Raw genomic sequence first — 20,216 nt, 5'->3', positions numbered from 1 at the left:
CCGTTGTACGGTACTTGCTCCGAGTTTTGAAGCCTGGTCTGGCTATTTGAGTTTGATTGATGGTGACTAGTCATATTTTGAATTTGTCTTTGTGAAAATATATGCGTTGCAACACATATAGGCAGGTAATGTGGAGAAATTTCTCCGGAGCTGTGTAAACTTTGAACGGCGCAACGATTAAGTGCCATTTTCTTTATAATATTGCATATTTTGCACTATTCCTAGCATGCCTGCTTTTAGCGCACTCCGTAAGTGGTGCTGCTGTTTTGGAAACCGGTTGAACCTCGAGGAATCTGCTCCAGCTCCCCCAGAGGGGACTCCTAATAGGGATATGTACGTGAAGCATGGTCTTTCTTCCATAATGTACAGCACGTTATGGAGGAAATACACGAAGAAGGATCCTGAGTTGCGATGGCCTTTGTATGGATCGTTTGATATACGTAAGATTGAGTATGTGGAACAGTGTATGTGTAAGCGACGTGCTCGTCAGGATATGTTTGAGTGTGTGCGATTATGGGTGAAGGAAGTGCGTGAGCGAGAGAAACGTGAGAAAGCGCTGTTTGATAAGGAGCAACGAAAGAATGATCATGTGCGAGCGCAGGAAGCGAAGCGTCGGGAGGACAAAGAGCAAACGGATAGACAAGAGAAAGAGCGTAGGCTACAAGTTTCGGGCCAATATGTTGTTCGTCAGCCGCTTTATCCTGTCCTTAATAATTCTGATGATGATTTTTATTTGCTAGATCGCTCTCCGCCCCCTTATGTTGGCGCATCTGCTCCACGGCCGCAAGATTCTGACCCGGTTTCGGGTAAGGTAGACACACGGTCCATGCTGTCGGCCGAGCAAATGGCTGAGCTTCGGACACTTTCCTTCCGTGCGCTTAAAGGCAAGGTATCCATGGAGGACTTATTTCAAACTTGGGGGCCGTGGCAGGAGAGAGATAAAGTGTATTTTCTGGGTCATTTCGCGGAGGAAGTGATTACTGCTTTCCGAAAATATTCTCATATTCTTGAGCCTGACGAAGTGTCTTCGGACGCTAGAGCAATACGTAACGGTGCTTTTTCTCCCTCTAAGGCTCCTGAGGCGGCTCGGCGGCTGTTCGCCTTGCGGGACGAGGTGCTGGCCCTTCGAGAGAAAGCACGCCAACAAACGGAGGCGGAGAAGCAGTCGGATTCGGTTGCGGCAGGGGGCTACCCATCTACCTCCCAGTCAGATAAGGATGATGTAGTGCATGCTAAACCAATGCGAGAGGCGGCGCCTTTGTATGTTCCTCCTAAAGGAGCGGGGACTAGCCCGGACATTAATTCTGTCGATGCTAGGGGATATTTTGTGTATAATTGGGTTTATACTCCATGGCATAGAGCCGATGTTATGGCATTGAAGAATGCATTGCCTGACCCCCGTAAGAATCCAGCGGCCTTCTATGAAGAAGTCGAGGGGGCCTTGAATTCTTGCGTTATGACTTTAGCAGATATAGACCTGTTCTTTGGTCTTATTCTACCACCGGATATGTGGCGATCTGTACGAAAGGTAGATGATATAGTTGCCTTTAAGGCCCGGTGGTCTGAGCTTGAGGATGAAGACAGGGAGAGGAAGCCCGCGCAGAAACCGCCGCAGAGTATTTTAGATCTCCCCGCCGCAATTGTGACTAAGTTAAAGACGATTATCCCCCCTAAAAAGATTGACTGGAATATGTTAGCAGCATGTAAACAGAAAGTTGACGAGTCAGTTGCAGATTTCTTCACGCGCTTTGAAGAAACATTTCATGACTTTAGTGGCCAGTCGCTTACTGACGACACAGGCCGCCATCTTTTCGCGGACAAATATGTGGCTAATCTGCTACCGGCAGTTGCGGCCCGGTTAAAAGCGAGTGAGAGTTCTTGGTCCTCCGTGACACCGACGGCCCTTCTGACTATCGCTCAGTATTATGAGCGTCAGGAGCACGAGGCGAAGGGCCAGGAGGAGAAGAAATCGAAAGATCTTAAAACCAAGGTGATGTTAGCACAAGTATATGGCCCGCCCCGACGGGGTAATAATAATAGAGGAAGGGGCGGATCTTATGGTCCCCCTTCGGGCCGATCTGATTTGAATAGGAACCAGTGTGCGTATTGCAAGCAGTTGGGCCATTGGGCCAGGGATTGCCCAGCGTTGCGTGCTTCGCGTCAGGGGCACACTCCGGGTGGCCCGAGAGGTAGAGGGGGCTTCTCGAACTTTAGAGGGAATTCTAACGATAATGTCCGTTTCGATACTGCTGGGCAGCACCGAGATAGCTCAAATGTTTTTGATCGCCAGCACCAGTATCATGTATCGGACACCGATCAATCGGGATATCATGATTCTCAGCATGCATAGGAATGCGTAGGATGGGGGTCCGAATCAGTTGAGGTGCCGGTCGATCAGACGGGTCCTTATGTATCGGCTGAGGTTTTAGGTTCTACTGATCAGTTCCTAGTGGATACAGGAGAGCGAACCCTTGTGCTTTGCGGGCCTAGCTGGGGCCTGTATTCATCAGTTCTCTCAAGAGACCACATGATTATATGAACACTTGTAGGCTTACTTTACTGTTAAGAAACATACTGTTAAAAAACATAGCCTATTCTTGTATATTATGAATAACCTGACAAAACCATAGGTCTGCAATATTTGAATAGGAAATGATAAATGTTAAAGGAAAGATATTGTGCTCAGGATTCATGGATCTTCTCTGAGGTCACTTTCTTACCCCAAATTTTGGGATGGCAAATTGAAATATGCAGGTTTCGAAATGCTAGTCTGACCATTTTGTGTTGGTAGATTTCTTAGTGGGTGATTACCACATGCACAGTGATTTTTTTCACTGTAAATGATTGCCTGAAGCTTTACTGAGAACCCTCGCAAAGAATTGTGCGATAAGACATTCAGACAATAATAACCTTTACAGGGAGAAGTACAACTCTCAGTATTTTGAAGTTTATATTCTATAGCCCTTTTATTCCATGTTGATCTTTATTTTCAAATCAGATCACTTGAGTTTTTTTTAGCTGTTTGGGGACATTGTGCCCTCCCTCAGAATTTTACATGCTATTTCTATTTATCTGATTTGTGGAGCTCATAGCTACCCAAATAGGATTTCACAGTACTGCAGAAGAAACAGAATTCAGCCTTATAGAAACCGATACAGCCCTTTAGTACGTCTTTTTATTGCAGCCAAGCGTTGAGTTGTTTCCAGAAGATTGATTCCAAGGCACTTAAATGGAGTTGCAAAGGAATGGAATTCCATAACTTTGTTGAAAGAACACCCTCCCACATCTCACACGCCATATCCGAGTTACCTGGGCAAGTCTGAGACTGGCCAAACATAGGGATCGGGTGGGAAGATAGTGAACAACCAGACATCTAATATAGCAAGGTCATGATTCCATCAGAGCTCTATAGGTAAAGCAGAGAGCCTTAAATTTGATCCGTTTTGCAATTAGCAATCAATGCAATTCCTTTAACTCAGTGGTCATGGAGGCGTACTTGGGAATATGATCTAAAAAGTGAGCAGCTGAGTTTTCAGTCATTTGGAGTCTTTTTAAGATTACCATAGGTAGTCCCAAATATAGTATATTGATATAATCAAGGCGGAAAATGATCAGGGCCTGTATTATTCTTTTGTGAGTGGAGGCAGGTAGAAGCCACAGAAGTAAAATGTAATGTAATGTAAAATAAATTTCTATAACGCACTATCACCCTACGGGTATCTTGGCGCTGAGAGAATACCTTGTTGTTATAAGCGTGCTTGATCAGTCACCCTAAAAAGAATACAGGAACTTGGTTAAGGAGAGAGGGCAAAACCAGACGAGATCAATGGGTGGATCAGTGACATTACATCTGGATATTATTTCTCCCTCGGAAATAACCATGTCTTCAGTTTCTTCCTAAATTGCATTACATTCTCACTCTGCCTGATGTTGGATTGGAGCTCATTCCACAATTGTGAGGCCACTGAGCTGAAATCTCTTCCTCCTGTCCTAGCTCTTTTAAATTTTTGGATGTTGACCAGATTTGCTGTTGACGAGCGGAGGTTTCTTGTAGGAGTATACCATGTAACTTTTCTCTGCAGTGGTCTAGGGCCCAGACCATGTGCTGCCTTAAAGACAATGCAGAGAGATTTGAAGTATATCCTCTGCTGTATCGGCAGCCAATGAAGATCTCTTAGAGCTAGGGATGCAGAGGATCTGCGCTGCCGATTTAAGGCCAACTTTGTGGCTATTATTTGGATTCTTTGCAACTTCAGTATCATGGAGTTAGGGGCTCCAAGATGCAGAGAGTTGCAATAGTCTAGCCTGCTCAAGATAGCACTCCTCACCACTTGTGTTCTGGCAGAGTGGTAATAGCAGGAGAATCCTTCGTAGAGCTCTAATCAAGGAAAAACAAATGCTGACTGTTTTGTTTACTTGTGAATCCAATTGGAGATTATTATCCATCAGCACCCCCAGATTGCGTACTGTTTTAGTTGGAGTTAACACGCTATCCATAGGGGTAAGCCGGAAATCAGCAGGAAGGGGACGGGCTATTTTGCTGGTAGTGCAAAAAACAACTTCTGTTTTTTCTCCGTTAAATTGGAGAAAGTTGTTTCTAAGCCAGTTTGTAGCGCTTTCCATGCACTGATGAAATGTATCCATGGAAATTGTTTTATCTCCTTCCAGCGAGAAAATAAGCTGTGTATCATCAGCATAGTTGACCAATTCCACTCCAAAGGATTTAATGATGGGGATAAGTGGACGCAGGTAGATGTTGAATAAAATCGGACTGATAGCGAATTAGCAGTACTGGGGAAAACATGGCGGCAGTGAGTTAGCTGCCGCGGTGCTCCGCTCGCAAGCTCCCGTTTCAGAGGTTTCGTCTGTGCTAGAAATCTGAAAATGTATACTCACCGTGCCCGCTTTGGATGTCTGGGCGCTTTCTCTGGAGGTCCTGTGTAGTTTTAGCGCTTGGGGGGGGCCTGCTGTCTCTTGATTTTGTTTTCCCTCACTGCGCTTCTCACTGGCGTTTTTCCTGGGCGCGGCCATGTGTGTGGACGGGGCGGGACGGGATGGCGCTTCCTGGTTTCACCGGCTCGGGCCTCACCACGACGCTCCCTGCAGACTAGCGCCGTTTCTCTCGGGGTGCAGCGGGCTGTCGCAGGCTTGCGACGCTGGAGTTTGGCTGCCCTGGAGCTGCGGCGAGGGAGAAAAGCCCGCAGCCTCATTCGAGACTCGCGCGGAGCCGTTGTTAGTGCTGGTTCCGGAATAGCGAGAGGAGGCGAGAGAGAGGACAGCTACGAGGATACTATTCTGGTAGGAGGTTCCAGTGGGGGGGTCGGTGCTTCCTTGAACCGTTCTGAACTTGTGGGCTTCATTGGTGGCTCGGTGGAAGCAAAGGGGAAGGTTAATCTAACTGTTAGAGGGGCCAAGGGGAGTAAGGGGGCTAAAAAGAAAAGAACTAACCTAGAAACAGTTATAGTGAAAACTGCTCCTGATTCAGCTCTAAACACAGAGCCTGGACAACCTAACCCTGAGCTAAATTTTGTGTGTAAGAAGAAAACTTCAGCCTTTTTCACGGGTCAGGTGTAAGCTAAAAGAGTATATACCAATAGATCTGCCAGGGCTGTTAAGAATACCATATCCACTAACAACACAGTTCCTAAAATAACCCCGTCCCTTCGCTCTTATTTTAAGGTCATTCCGCAGGTCTCATATCTTGTAGAGCAAGGTTCTGGAGAAGTTCATTCAGTGAACGTGTTGGCTACTAAGGCTTCACTGGATTCTGCTGTCATACCTAGCATTATGGCAGCGGTACTGGAAAGTGGTAGATCTGGCACAGAAGGAACCCTTTCTGATGTTGCGGGTCGGACGATGGAGGAGGATATAGTTGCAAACAGTCCCTCAAATACAAGTGAACCCTTTAATAGGCTTCCGCATCCTACCCTCTCTTCTGCCTCGAGTTCTTCATCTACCTCCCCAGCAGTCCCTCTTAATTATATACAGGGAGCAGCCAGCCAGAGGAGTGACGCCAGTCAGAGCAGTGATGCTCCACAGCACGGGGATTCCCAAGAACCTTCAAATTGCATATCTGTTCTCTTAGAGCCTCGAGCTGAGGGTCAGGACAGCATAGCTTTACCATCAATTAACTCTCTTCAGGATATGTTTGCTTCTCTGTCTGCAGATATTAATAAAGGATTCGAAACATCTACAGCAAACCAGATGGAAATAAGAAGTTTCTGTGAATCTTTAGATAATGAGATTGGGGGTTTGACCACAAGAACAGAAACACTGGAAAGTACTGTAACAGAGCTGTCTCTTTATTTAGAGGAAGCTAAGGCAGACATAGTAAAGCTTAAAAATCAAGACTTGATATTGGCCGGGAGGATGGAAACTATGGAAAATCATGCGCGACGTAACAATCTTCGCATTTTGAATGTCCCGGAGGATAGTGAAGGCTCAGATATAAAGAAATACATTATCCTACTATTGAAAGAGTCTTTAAGGCTTGACCAATCAGTGGAAGAGCTCACTTCGGATATTCAACGCATCCACAGAGAGCCTTTTAGGAAAAATCCCCAAAGAACCAAGCCAAGAAAGATCTTAGTGAATTTTCACACATATTCTCTTAAGGAGACTATTCTTAATCTGGCCCTTAAGCAGAGATCTGTGAGTGGGAAGGGATACAACTTTCAGATTCAATCTGACCTTTCCAGGTCCACCTTGGATAAGCAATGGGAATTTGGTAGTAGACTGGAAGCTTTTAGAGGCTTCGGAGCAGTAGCCCAACTAGTTTTCCCTGCGGCATTAAAAATTATGTACAAAAATAAAATGCACAATATAACATCGGTCCCGGCGGCAGACGAGCTATTAATGACCATGGGGAAGGATAAGGGAGCATCAGGGCAGGGGCAGGTGTAGGTTAATTATGGAAAAAATTCTGTTGTAAGGAGAAGTAATATTGATGCTCTGGGAAGATACTCAGTAGTATATATAGCTGTATATATAGCTGTTGGCACATATCTCTCTAGCAAGAAACCAACAGATGGCACCTAGATTTAGTCGATTATGGACGGGAGTAAGCGAGTGGTTGCACTGCCTTCTGGATCCTCCAGATAGGTAGAGTAAGGGTTGGGGTTATCCATGGGAGGGGGGGGGGGGTAGGGGAGGGCACATGGGGGGTGTGCATTGGGTAAAAATAAAAAAGAAAATTCCTCACTTTCGCTATTATTCTTGTACATTTTTCGGGGGTTAGTCCTTGTATAAGTGATAATAGTAATAATAGGGGGTACAGCAGCAGAATTGCAGGGATGAAGAGTGAGTGTAGTAATAGGACTCTGTCTAACATGAGGATGGAGACGTTGATGGGGAGAGGTCATTTCAACTATGAGTAACTTGAGGTTTATCTCTTGGAATATAAATGGTCTGCGCACTAGCCCAAGGAAGGGGAAGATAATGCAATATTTGCGTGACTCAGAGGCGCAGGTAATTATACTCCAGGAGACTCATTTGACGGAAAATGAGTTACTATTAGTAATTAAAAAGAATAGATGGATCGACTTTTGGGTATTGACCTCACAAACATCACACATTAGGGGCGTAGCAATCTTTTTTAAGAAATCCATAAAGGCTAGATTAGTCTCAAAGGTGGTGGACCCAGGTGGCAGGTGGGTTATCGTATCAGTAATCATAGCCGGATCACCTATTACTATTGTAGGATACTATGGCCCCAATTGTGATGACCCGTCAGCCTTAAAAACTATTTTTTCTCACCTGCTTTTGTTTCCAGAGCCAACTATTTTTGCAGGAGACTTCAACATAGTCTTAGACCCCCTACTGGATAAATCTTTGTCTAGTAGAGCTGTAGCTCTATCTAGAACTAGGTCCTTCCTGCTTGATAATATGAAGCAGTTAGAATATATAGACATTTGGAGAGTAAAGTTTGGGCAACAAAGAGCAATCTCATTTCGAAATTATAAGTACCACCATCAGTCGAGGATCGATTATATCCTGATCAGCCAAAAACTGGTCAGCTCGACACAAAGTATATTATATCTCCCATTTCATCTTTCGGATCATGCGGCTGTTTATGTAGAACTAGGTGGGCTCCTCCAAAGCCCTACGAAAATCTGGTCTTTTGATCGCTCCCTACTTTTATCATCAGAAATTATTGACTCTCTTCAAATTGAAGTTCAGAACTTAAAGGACAATAATATTGGCTCAGCCTCCCCTGAATGCGTCTGGGATGCGTTCAAAGCATTCTTAAGGGGCATGATAAGGAATAAGGCCACATATAAGAAAAAGAGGTATAGGGAGTTAGTAACCTCTTTGGAAGATGAGCTGGGCAAAATACAGACTGAAATAGGGCTAGATCCGGACGCCCGGGCTAACATCTTACAGGAAAGACAGAATAAGATAGTTGTTTTGAGAGGTGAATTGGACTCTGTCTTGAATTCACAGATGCTTGAGAGGTGGGAAGCGAGTAAATTAGCCCACTTTCAATATGGAGAGGGAGCTGGGAAGCTATTAGCTTGGAAAAATAAAAACTGACCAGATTAGAAACAATATTGATGCAGTCATTTCTGGGGGGGAAACATATTCTTCTGACGAAGATATCAGACGAATATTTCGGGACTTCTTCTGTAATATATATCATGAAGATAAAAATATCGAGGTAGCGCAAGTGGAAGACTGGTTGAAGGATATATCCCTTCCAGAATTGTCTCTTGAACAGAGTATCTCTTTAGATCGTGAGATTACGGAGGAAGAGGTTAAGCGGGCTATACAAAAATGTAAAAAGGGTAAGGCATCGGGTCCGGATGGCTTGCCATCTGAAATCTATACGTCCTTGGAGTCGAAAATCCTCCCATATCTTACAGTACTGTTTAATCAGATTTTTCGGGAGGGTATAACTCCTCCATCTTCTTGGAACAGTGCCTCAATAATCTTAATATTAAAACCAGGAAAGCCAGCTTCTAGTTGTGGTTCGTATAGACCGATTTCCATTCTAAACTCCGATTATAAAATATTTACGTCGGTTCTGTCAGACAGGTTGGGAGCAGTAGTGACTGGGGTACTGCATCCAGACCAGAAGGGCTTTGTGAGGGGCCGTCAACTATACGAGCTGACATATGATCTCATTGCAGCCATTGATATGGCTACGACAGAGTCTCTCCCATTAGCTATTCTCACATTGGATGCAACCAAGGCCTTCGATAGGGTGAATTGGGCCTCCTTGTTGATAAACGGAGAGCTGTCTGAGCCATTTAATATATCGCGTGGCACGCGCCAAGGCTGCCCTCTCTCCCCCCTCTTATTCGATCTATACATTGAACCTTTCGCTCAACGATTGAGGGATGAGCGTAATATCAAATCCTTCATGTTTGGGGGTTGGGAGAAGAGGGTAGCCTTGTACGCGGATGATATCCTCATCTTCTCCTCGGAGTTAAGCACGGCGCTTCCCAATGTGACGGCATTGGCACTTGATTTTGGGAAAATTTCTGGATACGAGATTAATGCTTCCAAAACGGACATCATGGTTTGGAATGGTCCCGTGTCCACGGAGGGGGTACAATCGAGCGCCAGTCTATGGTATTTAGGGATAAATATCGTTAGGGATATAAATGAAATTGCATCTTTTAACTTTACTATTGCTGCTAAAGAATGTAGAATACTCATGCGATCTTGGTCTTCTCTTCCCTTGACAATCTTGGGCAGAGTAAACTTAATACAAATGTCCATAGTACCAAAAATATCATTTTTGTTTAACACCATTCCTCTTTTCTTTTAACCTTCCTTAATTATTAAACTTCAAAGTCATATTAGCTCTTTTATTTGGAATGACCACACACCCAGGATTGCCTGGAAAAAACTTAGGCGACGTACAGAGAAGGGGGGTTTGGCGGCACCTGATCTTCAACTATATGCATGGGCATTTCAGCTTTCCCATGCCAGGATGCTGCTAAAAATGCCCTCAAACTTAGTCACCGGTTGTATGTTTGCAGCATTGCTTAGAGGGGAGGGGGCGACCCAGCAGGGCTTCTTGTTCAAATTTGGTGACCCGAAATTTTAAAAAAAAAGTGAAATTGAAGGTGCTGCGAGACATGGCAAAAATGTGGAGTAAACTCAGATGTTTGTTAAAGATTGATTACTTCACAAGTAGGGCACCATTGTGGGAATCACCAGGCTCTCCAGCTTGGTTGATGGACAGCCTTGCATTACCTCTAAGGGAGGCGGGGTTGGAGGTTTGGGGGGATATATTGGTGGAAGGGGGTTTGCTCCCATGGGAGGCTCTAGTATCTAAAATAGGACCGGGCCTCTCTAGGTTCAAGTTCCTTCAAATTGCAAGCTGGACACACTCACAGATCTCTGCTAGGAACAGGTGTTTGCTAGGACGAGCTAGCAACCTAGTAACACAGCTACTGGACAAACCACCAGCCCGTAAGGAGGTCTCAATATGGTATGCGCTATTATTAGAAGAGCTGGATGGCGAATTCAAACTGCCAGATATGTTGTGGGCTTCTACCATTATGGACCAGAATATCGAGAATTTGTGGTTTACATCTTTTAAGACCATGTGGGACATTGTGAAACCTGCTTGGCTCCATAGGAACCATCTTTTTACCCTACATAGGGCCTATTACTCGCCACAAAGACTCTCTAAATTTTCTAATGGTACCCTAGTGGCATGTCCTAAATGCGGTCTGATTGCTTCCTCAGACATACACATGTTTTTTGAGTGCCCCCTTTTGACCACGTATTGGAATGCGATTAGTACATCACTCTCATCGGTTTTGGGCTTTGATGTCCCGATAACTTCATCTCTTGTAATTTTTGGAGTCTCTCCTGAAGTTCGGGGTTCGGCGAAGAACCTTCTTTTTTATTGCATATTACTGGCCCGTAGGGAAATTTGCAGGAAATGGAAGGAACCGACTCCTCCTACTGAGTTTGACTGGCGTTCCGCAGTTTTGCAAACTTCTAAAACTGATCTAACGAGAGTTGGTAATTCTACCAAAAGAAGTTTCTGGCTTCAGTTGAATTGGGTGTAACTGCGGTTCTGGGCAATGGGTTTTTTTTTTTCCCCCCCATGGTCCAATGATTAAGCCGCTTGAGGTGTTCTAGGCGCTGCGTATCCATTTGGACGTCCTCGAGACTGTGTGCAATGGGTACTCGACTGAAGCTATACCTTCCTTCTCTGTGTCCCCAATGGTTGTCTGGCGGAGAGCAATTTCTTGCGCCCCCATTTAGCAACCAAGGGCGGAAAATGAGGACCAAAAATAAAAAAAAAAAAAAAATCGGACTGATAGCAGAGCCCTGCGGGACCCCATGAAGAACAGCTGTCTTTGATGATGTAAAAGGTTGAATGCTCACTGCCTGTGTCCTGTCCAATAAATAGGACTGAAGCCATTTTAATGCTTGGCCTTTAACTCCAATATTTCTTAGTCTTTCTAGCAGGATGCTATAGTCCACCGTGTCAAATGCTGCTGACATGTCTAGCAGCTCCAGTACGACCAATTGTCTGTTGTCAGCTTGCATTCTCATGTCATCGAACATGGTCACTAGGGTTGTTTCTGTTCCGTGCTCAGGACAGAATACAAATTGCAGTTCGTCTAATAGATGATTAGCCTCTAGGTAGTGGGACAAAGATTTGCTCACTACTCGCTCAAGAATGTCTATGGGGTAAGGTAGTAAGGAGATAGGTCTATAACTAGACATATCAGAAGGGTCAAGTGTTGGTTTCTTGAGTAGCGGGGTCACTACTGTCTGTTGCCAGCATTCTAGGACCTCTCCTTCCTTTAGTTATTGTCAGCATATCTGACGCAGCCGGGGGAAAAGTTCCGCCTTAAATTCCTTCCACACCCTCTGAGGGAGGGGATCCAGTGGTGACCCTGAGGAGATGGTCAGCGCTGTATTATTAAACGTTTCCTCCGAAGGCAATTGAAAACACTCCAGAGTAGGCTGATGGTTACTATCTAGGCTCTTGTTCTGTGTCTCCAGCACAGTTGGCCCCAGTAAATCATTCTCCGCCTTCATGGGTGCATTGTTGTCACCGTCCACTCCAGTCTGATTCTTTAAATTAAGTCCGTTGATAATTTTATTAATCTTTCATTAAAATAAGTTGCCAAATTGTCACATAGTTTTTGTGTGGCTACAATCTTATTACTTATGCAGGCTGGCTTAGAAAGGTCCTTTACTATATTAAAAATAGTTCTAGCCTTATTCGATGCTTGCAAGATGGTATTTGCAAAGTATTCAGCCTTTGATCTGGCAATTGCCTCCTTGTACTTATGTTTTTTGTCTATTTCAGCATATATCCACCTCCATTTTCTTTCAGCCAATTCGCATTCCTTCCGCTGTAACCTCAAGTCCTCGCTGTACCAAGGGGCGGGAGGTTTATCTCTGTTTTTCAGCCTCTTTAATGGGATTCTTTGGTCTAGGGTTTCATTTATTTCAGCGCAGAAGGTTAAACAATTTTCTCCCACTTAGTTTTTGTAGTCAAATAAGTTTTCCTCTGTAAGTAGTGGGATTTGTTTGTTTTTTATTAGTATGGGCATTCCCTACCCTGCAGAAAATTCCCATGACAAGTCCCTTTCTTATTTGCTCTTGGTAGCACCAGCAGAAAATTAACTAAAGAATGGTCAGTCCAGCATTATGTTAGTACTTCTACCACTCTGGCTTCCATAGGGTTGGCAATTATTAAATCCAGGATGTGGCCTCTTTGGTGTGTGAATTCTACCACTAGTTGATGCATATTGAGACTCTCACATGCTTGTGCTAGATCTCTCAGAGCTGAATTTACGTCCCCCTTGTCCCAGTGGTTGAAGTCGCCTAATAGAATCAGCCTAGAATGAGTAAGTGACATATTGTACACAAAGTCAATCAGTGCCTGACAATGAAAACTCTGTCCTGTGGGTGGTCTATAGCACACAATGCCTGTGAATATCTGTCCCTTATCCTCCTTAAGGGAGAAACCCCAAACTTCTGCACCCTCAACCTTGTCCATTTTAAGTGGTGTAAAATTCAATTTCTCTTTAAAAATTACTCCAACCCCCACTCCTCTCCCATGCGTTCGGGGTTTATGGAAGGCTTTATATCCTAAGGGACAAGCTAGCCCTAGTTCCACTGTAGAATCACTCCGAATCCATGTTTCCGTGATAAACAAATCGTCAAAGTCATGGCTTTCCAACATAATAAAAATCACTTGATAATGGTTAACTAGGGATCTAGCATTGACTAGCCCACATTTTAGGCTGTCTGAGTGTAGCGCTATCAAAGGGGTGATTACATTCCCCCATTTATTTGCCACAGAACCCTTAACATCTCGCTTACCTATATGAATAAGTTGTTCCCTTGAATAAGAGATTCTAATATTTCTGGGTAGATGGTATTCCTGACCAGCAGCGTTGCTGGCGCTGTGCGCGGTCGGTGTGCGGACGGGCGTAGACGAGCCTGCCTCTGGCGCACCATCGGCGCGCCTGCTGCGCGCTTGCATTCCCCTGCCTTAAGTAGAGGGGGAGCGTCCTGAATCACGACCAACTGAAACGCTGACCAAGATGGCGTACGTCGGGTGACCCGCTCTAACAGGTGGAAGTACACCTGCACACCCTGGTCGGCGAGAGAAGTGCAAAAAGCAGGATAGGTAAGTCTCACTTAATTTTTTGGCCGTGTTCCAATTTTTCACATGGTACCATTCCAGTGCAAAATCTATAACTGTAAGAGGGCAATATTCTTTCTGAGACATTTTTAGAGGCCAAAGCCGAAGGCTGTCACTGTATTAATTTGATGATCAAGCCTAAATTCACAATCCAGCCAGATCCCCGAATTCTTGACCACCTTTTTGGCCACTACCAAGTAGGCCCCAAGAGACTTGGCTGATACCCATTGATAATAATCTCTGTTTACTGCAGTTGAATTTAAGGCAGTGTTGCCCTATCAAATGGACCGTGCTCCATGGCAGCAACAGAGTTGGGGAGGGCTATAACCTGAATCCAGAGTCAGAGATGCAATCATCTGGTTATCATCAGCATAAGAAATTATTGTGAAGACAGAAGCTTCCACAATATCTCCTTGAGGAGAGATATAGATCTTAAAAAGTGATGGGCTTAATCAAGATCCTTGTGGCACCCTGCACACTAGGTATCAGGTTGCAGAAGCAAATTACTTGAAAGAAACCCCTGGAAAGCCACCTAAGGGCTAAGATCTGATGGAGACCCGGATTGGACTGAGGAAAAAAGTCACTCAAACTGGCCAATATGACAGGGCTGAAAAGCAATCAAACTGTTGTGTTAGCTGGGTGAACTAGCCGGTGAGACATTCTTCTCAGATATCCTTTAGAAATTATAATAGATATCAATGATTTTTGGAGGAAGAAGTCTGCCAACTCATTAAGGGCTTTATTACGAGTTGTTCATATGGGAGACTAACAAGCATACTGCCACCGTGAGAGAGCATGCAGCACATTTCTGCACTGTGTGGCATGCACCATGCCGCACACAGTGCAGGAACAACATGTGCCCCCCTGCACGCACGCCCAAGGCCAGATTCATCCGGGGGCCCTGTTAGGGCCCCGTACCTGCATTTCTTCCACCTTTTCATAACTTGATGCACCCATACTGCCACTGATGGCCCATCCAAGCACACCTAAGCTCACTATTGTGTTTGGATGTCTAGGAGAAATAGACAAAGACAAACTGCCAACTACACCCAGTCATGTGACCCAGGAGCAGGCTGCAGACACTAAATGGCTAAGGCAGGAAAATGCCAAATTTTAAAAGTGGCAATTACAACATTGTAATTCAAATTCCAACTTTACCATAACAGAGGACTTTTCAATACATTTCCAAAGATACCAAAATGAACTATTTACCTGCACTAATTTAGAAGTTACAGCTTATTTAATGTAATAAGGTAACTCTAATGTTATCCCATGGGAGAGGTAGGCCTTGATAAATGAATTTGAGAGCCTTTCACGATTGAGACATGTAAAACTTAAAAGTACATCTCCTTTCATTTAAATACATTGCACCCTGCCCTGTTGGCTGTTTAGGGTCTACCCTAGAGATGACTTATGCATGTTAAAAAAGAAGGCTTGCCCCAGGCAAACGGTTTATTTTGCCAGGTTGATATGGCAGTTTAAAACTGCACAAAGAGGCTACAATGGCAGACCTAATACATAGATTAAATATGCCAATTGGGGATAAGTCAATGTTACCATGTTGAGAGGAGAGAGCCCAAGCACTTCAGCACTGGTTAGTAGTGGTAAGGTGCACAGAGTCCTAAGTCCAACAAAAATTAGATAAGAAAAATATGTAGGAGTAAGACAAAATATTTGGGGTTAGCCCACCCTAAGGCTGACATGTGTCCCCCCAGCAAAAAATGGGGTACACTACCCAACCTCTTTGCAGTTCTCATCACTAAGGCAGAATAACCTGATTAGACCATCAGCATTGGTGTGGTCTGACCCAGGACGGTGTTAATCATAAATCCATTGTCTGTAGGGAAATGGACCACCTCAACAGTTTGTGAATTTCACCCCTCATTTTCATGAGCCATAAGATTCTGTGATTTTTCTGAACCTGGAAGTGATTCTCAAAGAGGCATGGTCTCAGCTTATTCAGTGCCATCCATCACCTTGTTGTTTTTGCATTTAATACCCTAAGTGTGCTCGGTATGCCCAGATGTGGGTACCGGTCTCACTGTGCCACTGGAGCCAAGCTATACATGGCTAAAGAGTCCATAACAAGGGCAAAACCAGTCCTAGGTTGCTTGTGTTATGGTTCAGGGAGAACCTGAATTAGCAGTTTGGACTGGACTGTTCCCATGAGGAACAGGGTAGAAAATGATTTGCATATGTACCGGTCCAAATTGATGCGGCACAGTGGGTGTAAAATGATGGATTGAGGTACAGCCTGATCGATTGCTAGTGGCTGAAATTAATTCAAGCATTCCATCCATCACCTTGTTGTTTTTTTATTTGACACCATAAGTGCACTGGCTTTGCCCAAATGTAGGTCCGAGGCTCACTGTGCCAGTGGAATCAAGCTATACCCGGCTCAAGTGCCAATGACAAGGACAAAACTGATCCTGGATTGCTTGTGTTCTGGTTCAGAGAGGACCTGGCCTGGCAGTTTGGGCTGAACTGTTCCAATGAAGAACAGGATCAAGACTGATTCGCATATGTCCGTGTCCAAACTGAGGAGGCATGGCAGGCAAAAAATGAAGGATTGGAGTGCGGTCCCAAGCGATTTCCAATGGCTGAGATTAAATGAAGCTTTCTTCTTGTTATTTTTGCATTTGATGCCCTAAGTGCACCAGGTAAGCCCAGGCGTGGGACCCGGGCTCACTGTTCCACTGGATCAAAGCTAAACCCAGCTGAAGAGCTCAGAGCAAAACTGGTCCTGGGTTGGCTCTTAAGTGAGTAATTACAAAATGTTTATTGTATGATTAGTTAAAATCTTTTACAATATTCTGATCACAAGTAAACAAATACACATTGATCACAAAAAGACAAGTACTGTATGAACAATGATTATACATTAGTCTAAAATATAGCAGCAACGAGTTTTGAGTCTTACTGTGATGTAAAATGCTTAGTTATTAATAAAAAGGTAGCTTTAATATAGCGGAGAGCTGATGGCTGATAAAGTGCTAGCGAAAATTCTAACAAAAGTGTCTAACGGAGTTAGTATTGCTCAGGGGGCATAGTTTAGCAACCAAATCTGACCCTCTCTGTGCATAAAGGCCAGATGGCTGCTGTCATCAACAGTCTGTAACAATAAAGTGCCTATTATCCAAAAGGGTCAGCGCATTGTCTGATTGCATTGATGGGGACTTAATGTGTGTGCAGTACTGGAATGGTTAGCATCCTCGCCAAGTTTCGAACCTAGTCAAGCCAGTTCCAGGACTATCCAGTTTCCATCAACAGCCTGTCAAACCATGTTCATCTCTTTTAAGCGTGTTTGTAAGAGGCTGATAAATGTGCCTAATTTGGACAGCTCACTGGGCTCGATGATAGCAAATACAAGGGGGCATATTCTCAAGGAGCTATCGCCGAGTTACCGGCACTTTATCGCAGCCAAAGTTGCGATAAATCTATCGCCCCATTCACAAGCTGGTGTTAACAGCCCATAACACCAGTTTACCTGCGATAGCAGCTCCAAAAAACATCACCACAGATGACCCCCGCAACTAACACTAATAAGAGGCAGAGTAGCCGTTCCGGTGCAAAAATCCGCAAGAACACCACTCCGCAACATTCTCAACGACCAGCCACATCAGCGATAAGACAACAAAACAGGCGATAAGGCGCGTTAGCTGCAGGAAATTAGCACCTGCTCTGACCTGGTGTAAAGTTGGACCACAGCCTGCACCACAAAATGGAGACCAGCCCAGAGCCACACCTGAAGGGCAACAGTTGCCATGGAGCAACTGATCATGCAGCTCGGATCCCCAACAGGGCCACAACACCCACCGCCACCACCCCCAGGATCTCCCTCCCTGGGCACCTCTCCCCCCGGCCAAAGACATGCCACATCAACTACACGGATTCATGTACCAAATAATCCGCCTGATGTCGCACAATCACATTTGGTGACATGCATGTGTCATCACAAAAATGAGCATCACACAATCACCTTTGATGTAACAAATGAAAATGTATTCAAAGAAACACAGAAAAGAAATGAAGACACATGGCGGCTTCCCTCGGGACAATCCGTAGGTCACAGCCTGCAAGACAAAAATCATGATGAGAAGGTGTGTCTTGCGCACATCAAAGGACAGAGAGAGAGTGAAGGAGAGAGAGATAGAGAGAGTGAGAGAAAGAGAGGGGTAGCGAGAGAAAGACGGACAGAGAGGGGGAGTGAGAGAAAGACAGTCAGGGATGGGGGAGCGAGAAAAAAAAACTGACAGAGAGGGGGAGCAAGACAAAGATAACAGAAGAGATGGACAGGGAGAGAGAGTGCCGACAATGCGCACCCAGGCTACACTGCTCACCTGCTGCCACCGGTGTGTCTCCAACCACGTGCCGGTATGTAGTACAGTTCACCAGGTCACACATCTGAAACAGATCCGTCATCTGAAACAGAGTCCAGATACATGAATGGCAAAGTACATACAATTGCACAAGACATCATCACCTGTCCGCCCCTGCGCACCCAGGCAGATGCACCCCAGCCCCTCCCATTGACCAGCGGTGCATGCCCGCCCCTGTGCACCCAGGCAGATGCACACCAGCCTCTCCCACCGCTCAGCGGTGCATGCCTGCCCCAGCGCACCCAGGCTTCACTGCTCACCTTCCGACCTTGGCGTGTAGCAATGAGGGCCCACCACTGCTGCTGCAAGCCACATGCCTGGGGCCCGCGGACATGGCACCTTCCACATCATGCAGCCCCACTCTGCAGGCCACCAGGTCTCACATTTGATTCTAGGTCTTGATTTTGCCATCGCAGAGGACACGCCAGTGCACAGGGCCTCATCGCAGGCTGCACACCCGCTCAGCCCTCGAGGTGCCACTAACTCTGTGATCCGGGAGGCGACGCCAGGTGGCGGTAGGCCCGCGCTGCCCGCTGGCTCTGGCCTGCACTGCGGTCCAGCAGGACACACAAATCCTGAGCAGTCCGGACCGCCGGGACGGGGCATCATCTGAGGCTGCACTCCCGCTCAGCACTTAAGGTGCCCCTACCTCAGTGCACCCAAAGTCACCATCCCGTGGCGGTGTGCCTCTGCCAGCCGCAATGTATCTGGTGCCACCAAGCATGTGCCCCACAGTCATGGACCCTGTATGATTGGGTATTGTGTTACGGACGCCATCATTTCACCTCCAGTCCTGGGGAATGGGATGTTGCAGGGCCCGAGGCCATCATGCCTACATTAACACCACACGACCCGGCCCTTTTTATTGGCCCTTTTTATTGGGAGGGTCAACTGTCCTGTGATGCATGTGCTGGATGGGTGTGGTGTGGGTGCAAACCAGCCGTGAGGGAGTGGCTGTGGCATGCTGATAACTAGACCTGTGAGCAGCAGATCACTACAGGAAAGACATGGGACATGTACCGTTGCCGCCTCCCCTGTGAACATAAGCGGAGTGGGTTGGCCTGGCGTATGCCAGTCCAGCGTAAGGGTTTGTGAATGCCCCCGGGGCCCTGGGCGTGGTTCTGTACTAGGCTGGACAAGGAAGTAACTCCTGCGTGTGTCCCTGTTGTTGTGTCAGTGCCACCCGGACCACTTTCGGAAATGTGTCACCCTGTGATCCCTGTTCTACGACATGAGCCACATGGATGTAAGAGGAAACAGTGAGCTTACATTCATCCATACTTCCACACTTGAAAGACCATAGACATGACACATCAGTGTAAATATGAATGTTTAATGCACATTCAGTGGAGTTTTGAATCTGGAGCAATACAGGGCCATAAAAACCCCACATGACGATGTTGGCCCTTGGAGGACCAGCCAGGGCGTGTGAAAGTGCCATCTTTCTTGCATGGTATGCCCCCACTTTTTGATGAATTGCTGAATGTACTTTGACTGAGTGTGACCTGGGCTCCTGACAATCAGGTGCCCAGGGCCTATGTTCCTTCCCTAAAAACTGTGCTGAAGCCTAAACCCAAATTGGCAAACCCTGGCCACATGTCAGCCCCTGGTAAATGGTACACTAGGTACCCAGGGCCTTGTGACCAGGGAAGGCCCCTAAGGGCTGCAGCACTTATTGTGCCACCCTTAGAGGTCCTGTACCCTGACACAAACACACTGCCCTTGCAGGCTGAGTGTCTGGGTATAGAAGAAAACAGAGATTCGACATGGCACACATCCCTGTGTGCCATGCCCACAACACACACTGCCCTGGCATATATCAGCCACCCCTCTAGCTGGGTGCCCTATGCCGGTGGTGTGGTACAGGAGAATGAGCCCTGTGCCCCTACAGTACCCAGGTCCATTCCTGGGCACTGTAAGTGCAGTGCTGCCATTTAAGAGTATATGGTGCTGGGAGATCGTCAACACAAACTCCACAGCTCCATGATGGCTCCACTGAAGACTGAGATGTTTGGTATCAAACTTCTCAGCACATTAAACCCACACTGATGCCAGTGCAGGATTTAATGTACAATGCACGACAGAGGGCATCTTAGAGATGCCCCCTGAACCTAACCTATAATCCACGTCTTATCTGAGGGGCTGCCTAGGCTGCCACACAGCAGACATGTTGCTGGACCCCTGGGTAGAGAGACATCCGC

Source organism: Triturus cristatus, chromosome 11 (assembly GCF_964204655.1).
Source record: "Triturus cristatus chromosome 11, aTriCri1.1, whole genome shotgun sequence".
NCBI lineage: Eukaryota > Metazoa > Chordata > Amphibia > Caudata > Salamandridae > Triturus > Triturus cristatus.
This window is presented reverse-complemented; position numbering follows the sequence as displayed.